Genomic DNA, 16,722 nt, shown 5'->3' on the forward strand with positions numbered 1-16,722 from the left:
TTTCTTTTGTGACAAGTTGTTCAGATTAGGAATGTGTTGCTAAGTTGGATGATGGAAACAGAACAGTGACTTTCAAACAGGAATGAGACAAACAATTGATGGCACATGGGGAAATAATGGAGAGCGTGGACTGATTGAATGGCTCGTCTGGTGACAACATTGAAATTGGAGTGTTGGAGAATCATTCAATGATTTAAAGCTCACTATACTAGTTGTCAGAATTATTTACAAAAATAACGAAGAGGAGGGTCAACTAGAGGCACGGGACAGAAAGGTCAGTCCAACACTCGTACTCAGAATGATAATTTGGATCTAAAAGTTAAATTATGAGGTGAAATTACACAAAATAGGATTATTCTTTCTGGAATTTAGAATATTAACAAGCAGTTTGGTTGAAGTTTTTAAGAAATTAAGGAATGAGACAGGGTAAACAAAGAGAAAATGTTTCTGCTGGTTGAGGTGACGAAGACTAGGTGGAACCATTTAAAATTTGATCTTTATGACCACAATGGTGACCACAATTCTGTGACTTTCACCTTGGTCATGGAGAGAGATAGGTGTGTGCAACAGGGTAGGTTTTACAATTGGGGGAAGGGTAAATACGATGCTGCAAGACAAGATCTGAGGAACATAAGTTGGGAGCATAGGCTGTCAGGGAAGGATGTCATAGAAATGTAGAACTTTTTCAAGGAACAGATACGATGTGTCCTTGATATGTATGTACCTGTCAGGCAGGAAAGAGATGGTCGTGTGAGGGAACCTCGGTTGACGAGGGAGGTTGAATGTCTTGTAAAGAGGAAGAAGGTGGCTTACATAAGGTTGAGGAAACAAGGTTCAGACAGAGCATTGGAGGGATACAGGATAGCCAGGAGGGAGCGGAAGAAAGGGATTAGGGGAGCTAAGAGAAGGCATGAAAAATCTTTGGTGGGTAGGATCAAGGATAGCTCCAAGGCCTTTTATGCGTATGTGAGAAACATGAGAATGACGAGGACGAGGGTAGGTCTGATCAAGGACAGTAGTGGGAGACTGTGTATTGAGTCGGAAGAGATAGGAGAGGTCTTGAATGAGTACTTTTCTTCAGTATTTACAAATGAGAGGGACTGTATTATTGAAGAGGAGAATATGAAACAGACTGGTAAGCTAGAGGAGATACTTGTTAGGAAGGAAGACGTGTTGGGCATTTTGAAAAACTTGAGGATAGACAAGTCCCCCGGGCCTGACGGGATATATCCTAGGATTATGTGGGAAGCAAGACAGGAAATTACAGAGCCATTGGCAATGATCTTTTAGTCTTCACTGTCAACGGGGGTGGTACCAGGGGACTGGAGAGTGGCGAATGTTGTGCCCCTGTTCAAAAAAGGGAATAGGGATAACCCCAGGAATTACAGGCCAGTAAGTCTTACTTCGGTGGTAGGCAAAGTAATGGAAAGGGTACTGAGGGATAGGATTTATGAGAATCTGGAAAGACACTGCTTGATTAGGGACAGCCAGCACGGATTTGTGTGGGATAGGTCTTGCCTTACAAGTCTTATTGAATTCTTTGAGGAGGTGACCAAGCATGTGGATGAAGGTAGAGCAGTGGATGTAGTGTACATGGATTTTAGTAAGGCATTTGATAAGGTTCCCCATGGTAGGCTTATGCGGAAAGTCAGTAGGCATGGGATAGTGGGAAATTTGGCCAGTTGGATAGAGAACTGGCTAACTGGTCGAAGTCAGAGAGTGGTGGTAGATGGTAAATATTCAGCCTGGAGCCCAGCTACAAGTGGAGTTCAGTAGTGATCAGTTCTGGGTCCTCTGCTGTTTGTAATGTTTATTAATGACTTGGAAAAGGGAGTCGAAGGGTGGGTCAGTAAATTTGCAGACGATACAAAGATTGGTGAAGTTGTGGATAGTGCGGAGGGCTGTTTTTTTTTTTAGATTAGATTAGACTTACAGTGTGGAAACAGGCCCTTCGGCCCAACAAGTCCACACCGACCCGCCGAAGCGCAACCCACCCATACCCCCACATTTACCCCCCACCTAACACTACGGGCAATTTAGCTTGGCCAATTCACCTGACCCGCACATCTTTGGACTGTGGGAGGAAACCGGAGCACCCGGAGGAAACCCACGCAGACACGGGGAGAACGTGCAAACTCCACACAGTCAGTCGCCTGAGTCGGGAATTGAACCCGGGTCTACAGGCGCTGTGAGGCAGCAGTGCTAACCACTGTGCCACCGTGCAGCCGTGTTGTTGGCTGCAAAGGGACTTAGATAAGATGCAGAGCTGGGCGGAGAAGTGGCAGATGGAGTTCAACCCTGTCAAGTGTGAGGTTGTCCATTTTGGAAGGACAAATAAGAATGCGGAATACAGGGTTCACGGTAGGGTTCTTAGTAAGGTGGAGGAGCAGAGGGATCTTGGGGTCTATGTTCATAGCTCTTTGAAAGTTGCCACTCAGGTGGGTAAGAAGGCTTATGGTGTATTAGCGTTCATTAGCAGAGTGATTGAATTCAAGAGTCGTGAGGTGATGCTGCAGGACCTTGGTAAGGCCACATTTGGAGGACTGTGTGCAGTTCTGGTCACTTCATTTTAGGAAAGATGTGGAAGCATTGGAGAGGGTGCAGAGGAGATTTACCAGGATGTTGCCTGGAATGGAGAATAGGTCGTACGAGGATAGGTTGAGAGTGCTAGGCCTTTTCTCAATAGAACAGCGAAGGATGAGGGGTGACTTGATAGAGGTTTATAAGATGATCAGGGGAATAGATAGAGTAGACAGTCAGAGACTTTTCCCCCGTGTACAACAGAGTGTTACAAGGGACATAAATTTAAGGTGAAGGGTGGAAGGTATAGAGGGGATGTCAGGGGTAGGTTCTTTACCCATAGAGTGGTGGGGGCATGGAATGCGCTGCCTGTGGGAGTGGCAGAGTCAGAATCATTGGTGATCTTTAAGCGGCAATTGGATAGGTACATGGATAGGTGCTTAAGCTAGGACAAATGTTGGGCACAACATCGTGGGCCGAAGGGCCTGTTCTGTGTTGTATTGTTCTATGTTCTATGAGTTAAGTTAGAAATGTTATTCTTCAAACAGAAAATACTCAGCAAGTTCACTTAAAATATTTTTTTAATCCAAGGTATTAATGTAAGCAGGGCAAATAGGCCCTAGATCAGTGATGATCTTCATTGAATGGCAGAAAAAAGTTCCTATTCCTGTTTCTAAAGTCCTCTGAACCAACACAATCAATATTGTAAACTCAATTACAATATATTTGAAAAGGAACTGAGAAACAAAATGGAATAAAGGACAAGAATTCTTCTAAATTTGAACTATCGGTAATTTAAAGTTGTTGATGCTTACCATAAGATTTCCAAAATAAGCAAATAATAATGCTTTTCCAGGACTTGAAGAGCTGTTTTGCCAAAGGCAGCAATAGTTTCAGAAATACAAAGGGAACTGAACTGAATAATAACAGCATTTTCTATCATTTCAGATCTCAAGTAGCTGAAGTGTTTTGCTTTTGTGAACGTATGACACTTACTCAGATATAAAGATATGATTCCAAAAACTAAAGGGGACTCTATGGATGTGCCCTAACAATACCCAGATCTGGATGAAAAATCAGGCCCTAAATACGGAACAGCTCAAACCTTACCATCTTTGGGGGAAACCCAAACCATTGAATCAGGAAAGGAGACCTATGTCACGATTTTTGATTCATGATTTATATCATGAGACCTTGTGACTTGATTTTTGTGGAACATTTGAGGTTGTACCTTCTCCTTTGCAGCCTAATGCAGAGCTTACAAATGTAACTTGCTATACTTGAAATGCAGACAAAAACGTGTTTACTTTTGAGAGATGTTATGAAAAATTGGTCTGAGGAATGAAAGCCTGTTAATAAATTTGAAAACATAGCAGTTTTAAAAGGATACATTGTAAATAACTGCACGGAAAAGGATCAATCACCATAACAACGAGAGCATGTCCAGGCCGGGTACAGGTCATTTTGAACACCTGCAGACCTTGCATGTATTGGATGCTGAGAAGTGAAGTGTCTATTAATTTGATTGATCACCACCCAGAAATGTGCCTTAGGTCAGGTAAGATCGTTAAAAGTCAGGTAGCATAGGGACAAGAATGACACAGCTCCAGTGTACCTGCTCCAAACTCGCCTTCCTTGCACTGACGCCGCCACCTCACCTGGTATTGTTTTAGGCTGATTAACAATGAGGCCCAATGAGGCCCAGGAGTATCATTTTGCCTTCAGCTGGCCCTTTTTAGGCTATTTTCCTGGAGGTAGGATGCAGGGGGCAGGGGGGTAGTCGGTAACAGAGCAGAGATACTGCTCCACAAGAGGAGGGGAGCACCTCAAAGAATATTTTCAGAGCCTGGCTGGAATTTTCTGTCTGACCTCAAGAAACCCTGGGCTCCAAGTGACCAATTGGGAGGTGAGGCAGCTCTCCATCTACTTGGCTTCAGCCTCCCCCCTCCCCCACCATAGCAACCATGGCTGCAGGGGGCACCCTTTTATTTGGTTCTGAGGAAGAGTCATCGAACCCGAAACGTTAACTCTGATTTCTCTCCACAGATGCTGCCTGACCTGCTGAGCTTTTCCAGCGGTCTCTGTATTTGTCTCTGATTTACAGCATTCACAGTTCTTTCAGTTTTTTTTATCAGAATGTAACTTTAGCTATGGGGTTATTGTAAGGGGCAAGATGTTCATAGGAATGGGATTTTATTTAGAATGGGATCGCTGCCCAGGAATCAGCATGACTGACAGAATTAGCTCTCTGTCGGGTGGGGAACATTGAGAGAGCACAGCCAGGAACAGACTATGCTGATGAGAGATTGCAGTGGGCTGTTGGTGATAGAGGGCAAGGTGGGAGTATTTGACAACAGACTGTCTTATAGGACCAGGTGAGATTGTGCATGCTTTGGAGACAGAATGGGGGATCAGTGGGCCTCTGTGATTGAGAAGTTGGAGATCTCTGTTGATTGGGATTGTTTAGTGATTGAGGAGGGCCTGATGGAGCACCTGGCTTTGTGAAAGGCAGATCATGCCTCACAAGCCTTATTCAGTTCTTTGAGGATGTGATGATTCAAGTTGATGAAGGTCGAGTGGTGGATGTGGTGTATATGGATTTCAGTTATGCATTTGATTAGGTTCCCCACGGTAGACTCATTCAGAAAGTTAGGAGCTATGGGATACAGGGAAATTTGACTGTCTGGATGTAGAATTGGCTGGCTGATAGAAGACAGCCAGTGGTAGTGGATTGAAAGTATTCTGCCTGTAGGTCAGTGACTGACGATTTGTTCTTGGGCCTCTGTGCTTTATGGTTTTTATAAATGACTTGGATGAAGACATGGAAGGGTGGGTTAGTAAGTTTGCTGATGACACAAATGTCGGTGTTGTTGTTTTGAGGGCTGTTGCAGGCTACAACATGACATTGACAGGATGCAGAGGTGGGCTGAGAAGTGACAGATAGAGTTCACCCTGGATGAATGTAAAGTGATTCATTTTGGGAGATTGAATTTGAATGCTGAGTACAGGGTTAAATACAGGATTCTTGGCAATGTGGCAGAATGGTGGGAATGTGGGGTCCGCGTACACTGATCCCTCAAAGTTGCCATCCAAGTTGATAAGGTTTTTAAGAAGGTGTATGGTGTTTTGGCTTTCATTAACAAGGGGATTGAACTTAAGAGCCGTGCACTTTGCTACAGCTCTATAAAGCCCTGGTTCGACCACACTTGGAATTTTATATCCAATTCTGGTCACTTAAATGTAGGATGTAGGTGTTTTAGAGAGGGTGCAGAGAAGATTTACCAGGATGCTGCCTGTATTGGGGTCCGTGTCTTATGAAGAGAGGTTGAGTGAGCTAGTGCTTTTCACAGTGGAGTGAAGAAGGAACAGAAGTGATTTAATACAAGGTAATGAGAGGCACGGATAGAGTAGACAGCCAGAGACTACTCCCCCAGGCAGAAATGGCTGTCATGAGGGGTCATAATTTTATGGTGTTAGGAGGAAGTTATAGGGGAGATCTCAGGGCTAGTTCCTTTATACAGAGAGTGGTGGGTGCATGGATTGCACTGTCAGCGGTGGTAGTAAAGCCAGAAATATTTGGGACATTTAAGCGACTGCTGGATAAGCCCATGGACAGCAGTAAACTGAGGGGGGCATAGGTTAGGTTGATCTTAGATTAAGATAAATGCTCGGCACAACAAGGAACTGTCCTGTGCTGTACTGTTCTATGTTCTATGTTTAGAAGGGGATTTGAGGATTGTTTCACCCAGAGGGTCGTGGAGATTTGGAACATGTGAAAATAAAATATTTGAACACATTTCAAATCATTGATTGCTCCGGTGCATGAAAATGCTACTTTGGTTTTCCTGATTTATGAACTTTGAACATTCGTACAAAGGATCAGGAGTAGGCCATTCAGCCCCTCATCCTGTTCCATCATTCATTGGTTGATCAGTGGCCTATCTGCAGAGCCCTGTCTTTGTTCCCATACCTTTGCTTCACAAAAATCTGTCTCTCTCAGTTTGGAAACTAACAACTGATCCAGCATCCACTGCCATTTGTGGAAGAAAGTCCCAAACCTCTCCCGCCCTTTATGTGTAGAAGTGTTTCCTAACAACTCTCCTGAGCGATCTGGCACTAATTCTCATTCAGTGCCCTCCCTAGTTATAGAATCCCCGACTAGTGGAAATAGTTTCTCTTTGTGCACCCTGTCTTTTCCCATTAACATTTTTGATCCGATCACCCCTTAACTTTATTAATTCTGGGAAAGTAGGCCACATTTTTCTAATCTCTCTTCATAACTTAATCCTTGAAGTCCATGGGTATCATTGCCCACATTGAACTCCCTCCAAGACCAATCTATCCTAAGGTGTGGTGCTCAGATCTGCTCCAAGTGGGGTCTAATGATTTTGTACAATGGCAGCAGAACTTCTGCATCCTTGCAGTCCAGTCCTGTACATATAAAGACCAGCATTCCATTAGCCATCTTCAATCAGTGAATGGTAGAAATAAAATGAAACACAGAAATTGTTGGAGAAACTCAGCAGGAACAGATTCTTTTTGCCACCTGGGGACTGGTGGTTTGCTATTGCAGACAACTTTCTGTCTTTTCTTTTGACCCTTTAGTTTTCAACTGTGCTGGAGCTGGGTACTGTGCAGTCAAGAACTCAGAGACGCACAACGGTCAACATTCATTTGTTTACAAACCTTGAGGCAGCAAGGTGGGGGTGGGGGTGGCTGGTGGTTCATGGTTAGCACTGCCGCTTTACAACGCCATGGACTGGGTTCGATTCTAGCCTCGGGTGACTGTCTGTGCAGACTTTGTACATTCTGCCTCTGTCTGCGTGGGTTTCCTCTGGGTGCTTCAGTTTCCTCCCAAGATATGCAATTTGGGTGAATTGGCCATGCTAAGTTGCAGGAATGTGTGGATGCATTAGTCGGGGTAAATGTAGAGTAATAGGGTAGGGGAATGGGTCTGGGTAGGTTTCTCTTTGATGGGAGGTGTGGACTTGTTGGGCCAAAAGACCTGTTTCCATGCTGTAGGGATTCTACTATTATCAGGGGAGGATTTCAGGGAGTTCAGTTATGGGAAGGATGTGGTGACATTTCTTGGGATGGGTGCTCCCTTCAAACAATATGGAGAGGGAAGTGCCTCAGCCTTGAGTCACATGAGCAGGCCATATTACCTCAAGTCTACAAGCATTGCTGGAAAAGCTGTTCCTTTCCCATTCAAACTAGAAGTGAGTAGGTTCAAAATTTGAGGGTAAAAATATTTTAAAGCCCATTTGCCCATTTTTGGAGGTTGACCTCGCTGCTTGTGCTGAATTGTATTGGATTCCACCTCTTCACATTCCCCCAACACCACCCCACCCCCACGAAGAAATGTGAGCTGTCCCATAACAATTTAATTCTCATCTAGCTGATAATAGACTAATCAGACCCCTCAGAAACAGAAGTTTGTGCCTCACAGAGCTGCTGGGCAATTAGAGACCAGCGTCAGTCCAACACTTTGGGACAGGCAAGTGCAACAGAATATGAGTAATGTCTTGTGGTATAACTGGCTGCCAATCTGGTCATTCCCCAGTCAGGAAGATAAAGAAAGTGAAAGTCTAGAGTTTCAAAGGCCAATATCACTCCCAAAATTAGAAAAAATAATTCATAGAATTTGGATGTTGCCCTCTCGGCCAGTCTTTACTGCCCATCTCTAATTTTCCTTGAAAAGGTGACAGTGCGCTGATTTCCCGAGCTGATGTTAGGGATGGAGTTCCAGGATTTTGACCCATGGATATTGGAGGAACACTGAGATAGAGCCAAGTTAGGTTGGTAATTCAGAGAGGAGAAAGTGAGGTCTGCAGATGCTGGAGATCAGAGTAGAAAATGTGTTGCTGAAAAAGCGCAGCAGGTCAGGCAGCATCCAAGGAACAGGAAATTCGACGTTTCGGGCATAAGCCCTTCATCAGGAATGAGGAAAGTGTCCAGCAGGCTAAGATAAAAGGTGGGGAGGAGGGACTTGGGGGAGGGGGCGATGGAGATGTGATAGGTGGAAGGAGGTCAAGGTGAGGGTGATAGGTTGGAGTGGGGTGGGGGCGGAGAGGTCAGGAAGAAGATTGCAGGTTAGGAAGGCGGTGCTGAGTTCGAGGGATTTGACTGAGACAAGGTGGGGAGAGGGGAAATGAGGAAACTGGTGAAATCTGAGTTCATCCCTTGTGGTTGGAGAGTTCCCAGGTGGAAGATGAGGCGCTCTTCCTCCAACCGTCATGTTGTTATGGTCTGGCGATGGAGGAGTCCAAGGACCTGCATGTCCTTGGTGGAGTGGGAGGAGGAGTTAAAGTGTTGAGCCACGGGGTGGTTGAGTTGGTTGGTCCGGGTGTCCCAGAGGTGTTCTCTGAAACGTTCCACAAGTAGGCGGCCTGTCTCCCCAATATAGAGGAGGCCACATTGGGTGCAGCGGATGCAATAGATGATGTGTGTGGAGGTGCAGGTGAATTTGTGGTGGATATGGAAGGATCCCACCTCCTCCCTTACTTCTCTCCAAGGCCCCAAGGGATCCTTCCATATCCGCCACAAATTCACCTGCACATCCACACACATCATCTATAGAATCCACTGCACCTGATGTGGCCTCCTCTATATTAGGGAGACAGGCCGCCTACTTGTGGAACGTTTCAGAGAACACCTCTGAGACACCCGGACCAACCAACCCAACCACTCCGTGGCTCAACACTTTAACTCCCCCTCCCACTCCACCAAGGACATGCAGGTCCTTGGACTCCTCCATCGCCAGACCATAACAACACTACGGTTGGAGGAAGAGCGCCTCATCTTCCGCCTGGGAACCCTCCAACCACAAAGGATGAACTCAGATTTCTCCAGTTTCCTCATTTCCTCTCCCCCCACCTTGTCTCAGTCGAATCCCTCGAACTCAGCACCGCCTTCCTAACCTGCAATCTTCTTCCTGACCTCTCCGCCCCCACCCCACTCTGGCCTATCACCCTCACCTTGACCTCCTTCCACCTATCACATCTCCATCGCCCCTCCCCCAAGTCCCTCCCCCCCTACCTTTTATCTTAGCCTGCTGGACACACTTTCCTCATTCCTGATGAAGGCCTGGTAATTCAGAGAGCCACCTACATCTTCAAATTCACCAGCAGAAGAGAGTAAAATGCAGCCATTGATTTCCAAATGGTCACAGTTATTAGGAAGTCAGATGTTGTTATATGGTTATTCTAACACATGGTAAACCCAAGCTGATTATCTGATCAGGTGAGAATGGACAGAATGGTCTTCCTGTCTTTTCACTCGCTGTTCAGCTGGAGAAAGGATTATGAATTTTATGAAAATGTAGTATTGCCAGTTCTGTTTGTATTTAGCTGTGTGTGGTTTGTAAGAATTAAGTCAGACAGATTATCTTAAGTTAAACATAATAAGGGGTAGTTTTATTGTGCCAAAACCCACACTGGAAAAAATTATTAAAACAACTAATATGTGCAAATATGTCTAATCTAGTCCAATTTTCCATCACTTGACCCATATCCCTCTAAACCCCTCCTATTCATGTACCCATACAGATGCTTTTTAAATATTGTAATTGTACCAGCCTCCATCACTTCCTCCGGCAGCTCATTCCATACACGCACCATCCTCTGTGTGAAAAAGTTGCCTCATAAGTCCCTATTAAAATTTTCCTTCTCACCCTAAGCCTATGCCCTCTAGTGCTGAACTCTCCCACCCCAGGGGAAAAAAAAACATGTCTATTTACCCTCTCCATGCCCCTCATGATTTTGTAAACCTCTATAAAGTCATCCCTTAGTCTCAGATGCTCCAGGAAAAACAGCCCCAGCCTTTTCAACCTCGCCCTATAGCTCAAATCCTCCAATCCTGGCAACGTCCTTGTAAATGTATTTTGAACCCTTCAAGTTTCATGACACCTTACCAACAGGAGGGAGACCAGAATTGCACACAATATTCAAAAAGTGGCCTAACCAATGTCATGTACAGCCTCAACATGATCTATACTCAATGATCTGATCAATAAAGGAAAGCATACCAAATGCCTTCTTCACTATCCTATCCATCTGTGACTACACTTTTAAGGAGCTATGAACCTGCATTCTAAGGTCTCTTTGTTCAGCAACATTCCCTAGGATCTTACCATTAAGTGCATAAACCCTGCTCCAATTTACTTTCCCAAAATGCAGCAGCTCACATTTATCTAAAGTAAACTCCATCTGCCATTCCTCAGCCCATTGTCCCATCTGATCAAGATCTCATTGTAATCTGAGGTAATCTTCTTTGCTGCCCACTACCCCTCCAGTTTTGGTGTCATCTGCAAACTTACTAACCATACTTCCTATGTTCATATCCAAATCATTTATATGTTTCCATGCTATACATCTCTATGACTCGATGACTCTAAGGAACACAAACACATAATCAAACCTTAAGCCTGGGGAAAAATACAATTGTGCAGAGCATTGGAAGGCAAACTTGGTCAAGTTAAAATGCAGATTAAGACACAAAAAGACAATAAAGATTCACTGGTTTTATCAAAGGCATTCTTTTCTCAGCTGAAGTCATTGGTTTAAAGTTGTTATTGATCTGTCCCTTTATTCCTGAGTAAAAAAAACCTGTTGTTGAACTTAGTATCTTTCATTCTTAACAGCAAGATAACACTTTCAGACTTCCTAAAAAACCAGGAATAAGTTTATTTTTGAGAAAAACAGTTCAATACTTATTTGGAATAAAATTTGGAGACAGAGTGGATGAGAATGCAGCTGCTTAATTCAGATCCAGTATTAAAAGGTTCCATAGTTAAACTTTATCATGTGATCAGCTGATGAGATTTCAAATTAATTCCACATACCACATATTTATAACGTGATGTTTAAAACTTTAAGTTAATTTCCTGTGTCTTTATTACAAATGGTCTGTAAAGTATTTGTCAACCTGTACTTTCTGTCAGAGAAGAGTCCATGAAATTATAAATAAAGGCAAGGGTATGGAGATTAAAAAGGTAAATCCTTAAAGTAAATTGTAAAAACATTTTGGAGTTTTTTGTTCCTACTCCTTTGTAGCTTTACAAGAAGTTCAACTGTCTGCCATTTAGACTGCAGAGATTGGTGATGATGCATCTCAAGATTCTTCAGAGGAGAATTAGTATGACATCAAGCCATGTATGGTGATTTTAGGTGAGACAACCAAAGGTTTAGTCAAAGAGACAGCTTTTAATGAGCATTTTAAAGAAGGAAGATGAGGTACTTGCGTGAAGAGATGTAGAGAAGGAATTGCAGAGCTTAGTATCCAGACAACTGAATGCACAGTCATGTTTGGGAGTATACAAGAGGGCCAGAATTAAAGGAGTGTAGGTATCTTTGAGGATGTGGTGCAAAAACAAACCTCCAGAGATTGTGGATAAATAGAGATTTCTGTGCCCTTGTCGCTACATAACTTTTTGCATGGTTCAATACATATATCCCCTTATTTTGACAGAATTTTAAATTGTGGAAGAACAAAATGCAAGGAGATCTGAAAGGAATGTATCTTATTTATTGTAGTATTTCTTTGCTATCATGTACAAAGTGAAGTGCAGAATTCACCTTTCAATGACCGATTGAAATAACTGCACTGCAAAACACAACAAAATGATGAAACCTTGAATAAACTTGTCAACTCATAAAGTGTTTCAGGAAAAGCTAACATGTTGACTACAGATATCACAATATAATTTTATAACAATACAGGAACTATGAAGAGTCACACACTTTAATTTCTAGTTCCTTGCTGCTGCTAATGGCCTTAAATTATTTCCATTCCAGAAATTGAGTTGTGTTCTAGTAGCAATGACAACTGTTGAGTTTTTTTTTGTTTTTTTTTGCATGAGCATAAAGGCTAGGCTGTCAAATGCTTCTATAGTAGTGCCCTCAATCTAGAGTCATGAAGAGAAAATGTTCATTGGCCACTTTTGCATTGAACTACATTCCTATGATTTTATCTTTGAGTAGATCAGCTGGGACATTTGTACTTTTGTAGACTTGTACTTTTTCTAAAAATGGATTGCATTAATTGAAAATGTTTTATTCTGAGGATCTATACAAAGAATGTGCTTCAAGTGACATAGAAGAATCACAGCTTACAAGTATTGGACCAAATTGACACAAGTATAACAATAAAGTTACATGCTATAAGATCTCTGAATTAAAAAGCAGTTGGTAATTCCAACATGGAAATAATGCGTATATTTATCTATAAAATAGCTTCATTCAGTTTTGTGAGGGCAAATGACTACATCTTGAATGTTAATCTGAATTACGCAAACTTTAGTATGAATGTACAAAATGCTTATTACCAGTCCTGTTTTCACATAAAAAGGTCAGGAACTGAATACTAACATGGCTGTTCACACAGTCTCTTGTCATATATTAAATATCAATTTAAACATCAATTCTATTATGGCACTAAGATAAGGAACTAAGTGGTGTTTAACATTTGGCATGTAATTAACACAAGTACAGTCAAATGTACATCTTTGAAATTCAGATATATGCTATTCCGAAAATGAGCAAATGATCAAGAGTTGTTCCTTGATCAGCCAGTGCTTCTGTCAATTTTTGCTTTGTACAAGTTGTTACAAGCAACACTTCATACAAACAAAACTTAATTCCATGTAAAATTTCCAATGGAACTGTCTTTGAATTGCAAAATTTTCTCATGTTCAGCAAGCTGGCTTTATAACATGGGCCTCATTAACTACAAATATTCACAACTAAAAGTAGAGGTGTTGAAAAATTTTCACTGATTGGCGTATTATTCTACACCAAAAAGAGCCTTTTTTTAGTAAAACGAGGTGTTAACTTCTGATATTAATGACATTTAAAATGTTTAAAATGAATTATTACAATCCAGTGTTGTTTAAAATCAGATTCTTATGATGCACAATAAAAACAATTACATTTAAGGACAATTGTCTGAAACTCTGAACACCTGCAATTTGAAGCCTACACTGTAAAGATTATCATTGTTTTATGTTCAATCAAGTTAGCAGGAAATGTTTAAGATTTATCTTTATTTAATATCTTTTATGCAGAAAAGGAAGCAACACCCATCCTAGGCTGAACTTAAAATAAAGATGGATAAAAGGCTAGTCAGAATTTGAAGAGAATAGAAGGAGATGGCAGGTGAAGGAGGGAGCAGAAATGGTGAGGCCTTTCTATGCAGGATTTCAAGATGAGGATTAGAATTTTAAATTCAGTGCTGTGGGTAATAGGGAGCAGGAATGATGGGTTTGGCACAAGATTTAATATGGACTATATGTTGACCACCTCTGATGGTCAAATTGTCAAGCCAATTTTCTGAATTCTGAAACTACTACCTGTTTGGCATCAATAGGCCACTGAAATAGTTAACAGGATGCTCAATTCCAACTCTGCCCAGACGTAATGCAGTTGGCATGGGAGGGGAGGTGGTAAACCCAATTTTCTCTAACTGGTTTTGAAAAGTGTGCAAAGGACCTGAGTGTACAATCCTTGGTGGGCTGGTGGGTGGGGGAATCTGTACATCTGGAGCACCTTGCTGAAAATAGTACCCCACCTTAGTTCCTACTCGCCTTGCCTCCAAAACCCATCCACTCCCTCTGCTTGCCCTGTACCTTAATGTGGCCTATCCACACAAATACTGCAGACTTTTCCCATTCTCGAAATCCATAGGTCTATCTTTGCTAGACTGATCGCTGTCCTGGCAATGCCCTCCACTTGGCAACTCCAGAGGGTATCTCCTCCACATATGCCCACTGCACTGTGCCATAGCTGTTGATTAGGTTTCTTCTGCGTTCTTTAGCTACTTGGTGACTCTCCTTCCAGGAAAGTGAGCAGTTTCCCCTACTCCTGCTCCATAACTTTGGTACCACTGATCGTTGGACTAAAAGGAAATTAGCTTAGAAGGATCTAGAATTTAAGAATCATATATAAATTATAGATGGGGAAATGGATGTCATCCACTCTGTTAGAATGTTGTGCCATTTGCTGAAGGTAAAATAAATCCATTTGCCTTCTGAAAAGCATCATTTTCCCAGAAAATTTGAATAAGATCTTTTTCAAATTTATATTTGAAACACTGTTGCATTCTTTCCCACAATAGGCTAATACAGTGAGGCAATATTCATAAGATAAATAATTGTTAAATATTTACAAAAAAAAGGACACGGAAGCATGTATATATTAAAACACAGTAGAATGACAGGAATAAATTGATTATAACTTGAACAAAGTGAAAATAAAACACATCAAGCTCAATGTATTTGATTATGATTAGATTTCCTACAGTGTGGAAACAGACCCTTCAGCCCAACAAGTCCACACCGACCCTCTGAAGAGCAATCCACCCAGACCCATTTCCCTCTGACTAATGCACCTAACACTATGGGCAATTTAGCATGACCAATTCACCTGACCTGCACATCTTTGTGCTGTAGGAGGAAACCCACACAGACACAGGGAGAATGTGCAAACTCCACACAGTCACCTGAGACTGGAATTGAAACTGGGACCCTGGTGCTGTGAGGCAGCAGTGCTAACCACTGAGCCACAGTGCTGCATCATAGTTCGTAGCATTTTATTTCAATTTCAAGGTAATTTGTTCCAACAAGTAAAATGTTTTTGCTTTAATCAAATAACCATCTTGCTAATTTCCAATTAAAAACTTTAACAAATACTTTTGAAAGAAGCATTAAAGTACCACAATTTTTCATATATTGTAATTAGCTCCAAACTTTTGCATTAAAACGTTCTTCTCATTGTTCAAAGTTGGTTGTTTCAATGTTTTCAACACTAAATGTCATGTTTTATGTTATTTACATTTTAATCAAACTAATGGGAAACTGTAATGCATTAAAAAAACTTTGAATTATCTGGATTGCTTTGCTAACAAATATTGTAACCTCACAAAATACATTATAGTTAACGATCACAAATTTTACAATTACTGTTCTTAAGTTTTCATTAGCAGGTTGTAAATTGTAATAATAGTAAACGTTTCGCTTTTATTCATTCTTTCATGGGACATGGGCATTGCTGGCAAAAGCAGCAATTGAAGCCCATCCTTAACTGCTTTCAAACTGAGTGTCTTGTTTGACCATTTTAGAGACAGTTAAGGGTTTACAGTCACATGTGGGTCAAAAAAGGGTAAGGGTAGCAGATTTCTTTCCCTAAAGGACATGAGCGACCTGAATGGGTTTTTACGACAATCAGTAATATGGCTCCTACACTCAGATTTAAATTGCAGATTTGTTCGTTAATCCAAATTCTGCAAACTGCAGTGCTAGAATTCAAACCCATCTTGCCAAAACATTAGCCTGAGGTTCTGAATTTCTAGTCCTGGCACAGTTCATCTATTTTGTGATGCAAGAAGACATGATGATCCGTTGGCTCAAATTTCAGGAAATATGCTTTGCTTCTACAGGTTTGAAGCAGCCTTAAAAGGCACAAACACTGCAACCAAAAACTATGACAACTGCAAGAATCAGCCATCTTACTTTTTCACAAAGTTAATTCCACACCATTAATACAATACCTTATATAGTGTAACATGTAACAATGGGGTTAGATGTTCTACTGTGTGTAAGACTGAAGAACTTGTTTTTAATTAAAGCTTTGCTATAAAAGATTAATAAAGAAATTTCTTCAATAATAGGCACAGAGAAAAAATAAACGAATTTAACCAAGATACAACAGGAACACAAAAATATAGAAACAATACAAGATTGCCTGAAGAGATTAAATATTACTTTAAGATCCAATATTTTAGCTTACAGCAAAAAGAATGTTTTCTATGTGCTTTAAAACAGTAGGACGAGTAAGTAGCATTTATGGTCTGTTGTCTAGTCACCAATGTTTAAAATAGCTGAGTTTTTTTTACAGTTAATCTATGTATGTTTATATCTGTGTCTATAATTTCTTTATAAATTTTAAATATTAGTTTATGCCACAAATTTTGAGAAAGACAGGCAGTTGTGCTTTACTAGTTCTCACTCAAGCACCGTAGATTTCACTATCACATTTTAAAAAGTTACAAAGACTTAATTCTGAGCAGAATTTTACTTCAGTTACTTCAATGTATTTGTTTGGAATTTTTTGAATTCAGACTTCAATTTGACACAAATGCAAAAATTGATCTATCCAAAAATAGTACAAAAACAATACAAATGTGATGCTGATGTGATGAAAAAGTTTG

The sequence above is a fragment of the Hemiscyllium ocellatum genome, chromosome 3 (assembly GCF_020745735.1).
Source record: "Hemiscyllium ocellatum isolate sHemOce1 chromosome 3, sHemOce1.pat.X.cur, whole genome shotgun sequence".
In the NCBI taxonomy this organism is placed as follows: domain Eukaryota; kingdom Metazoa; phylum Chordata; class Chondrichthyes; order Orectolobiformes; family Hemiscylliidae; genus Hemiscyllium; species Hemiscyllium ocellatum.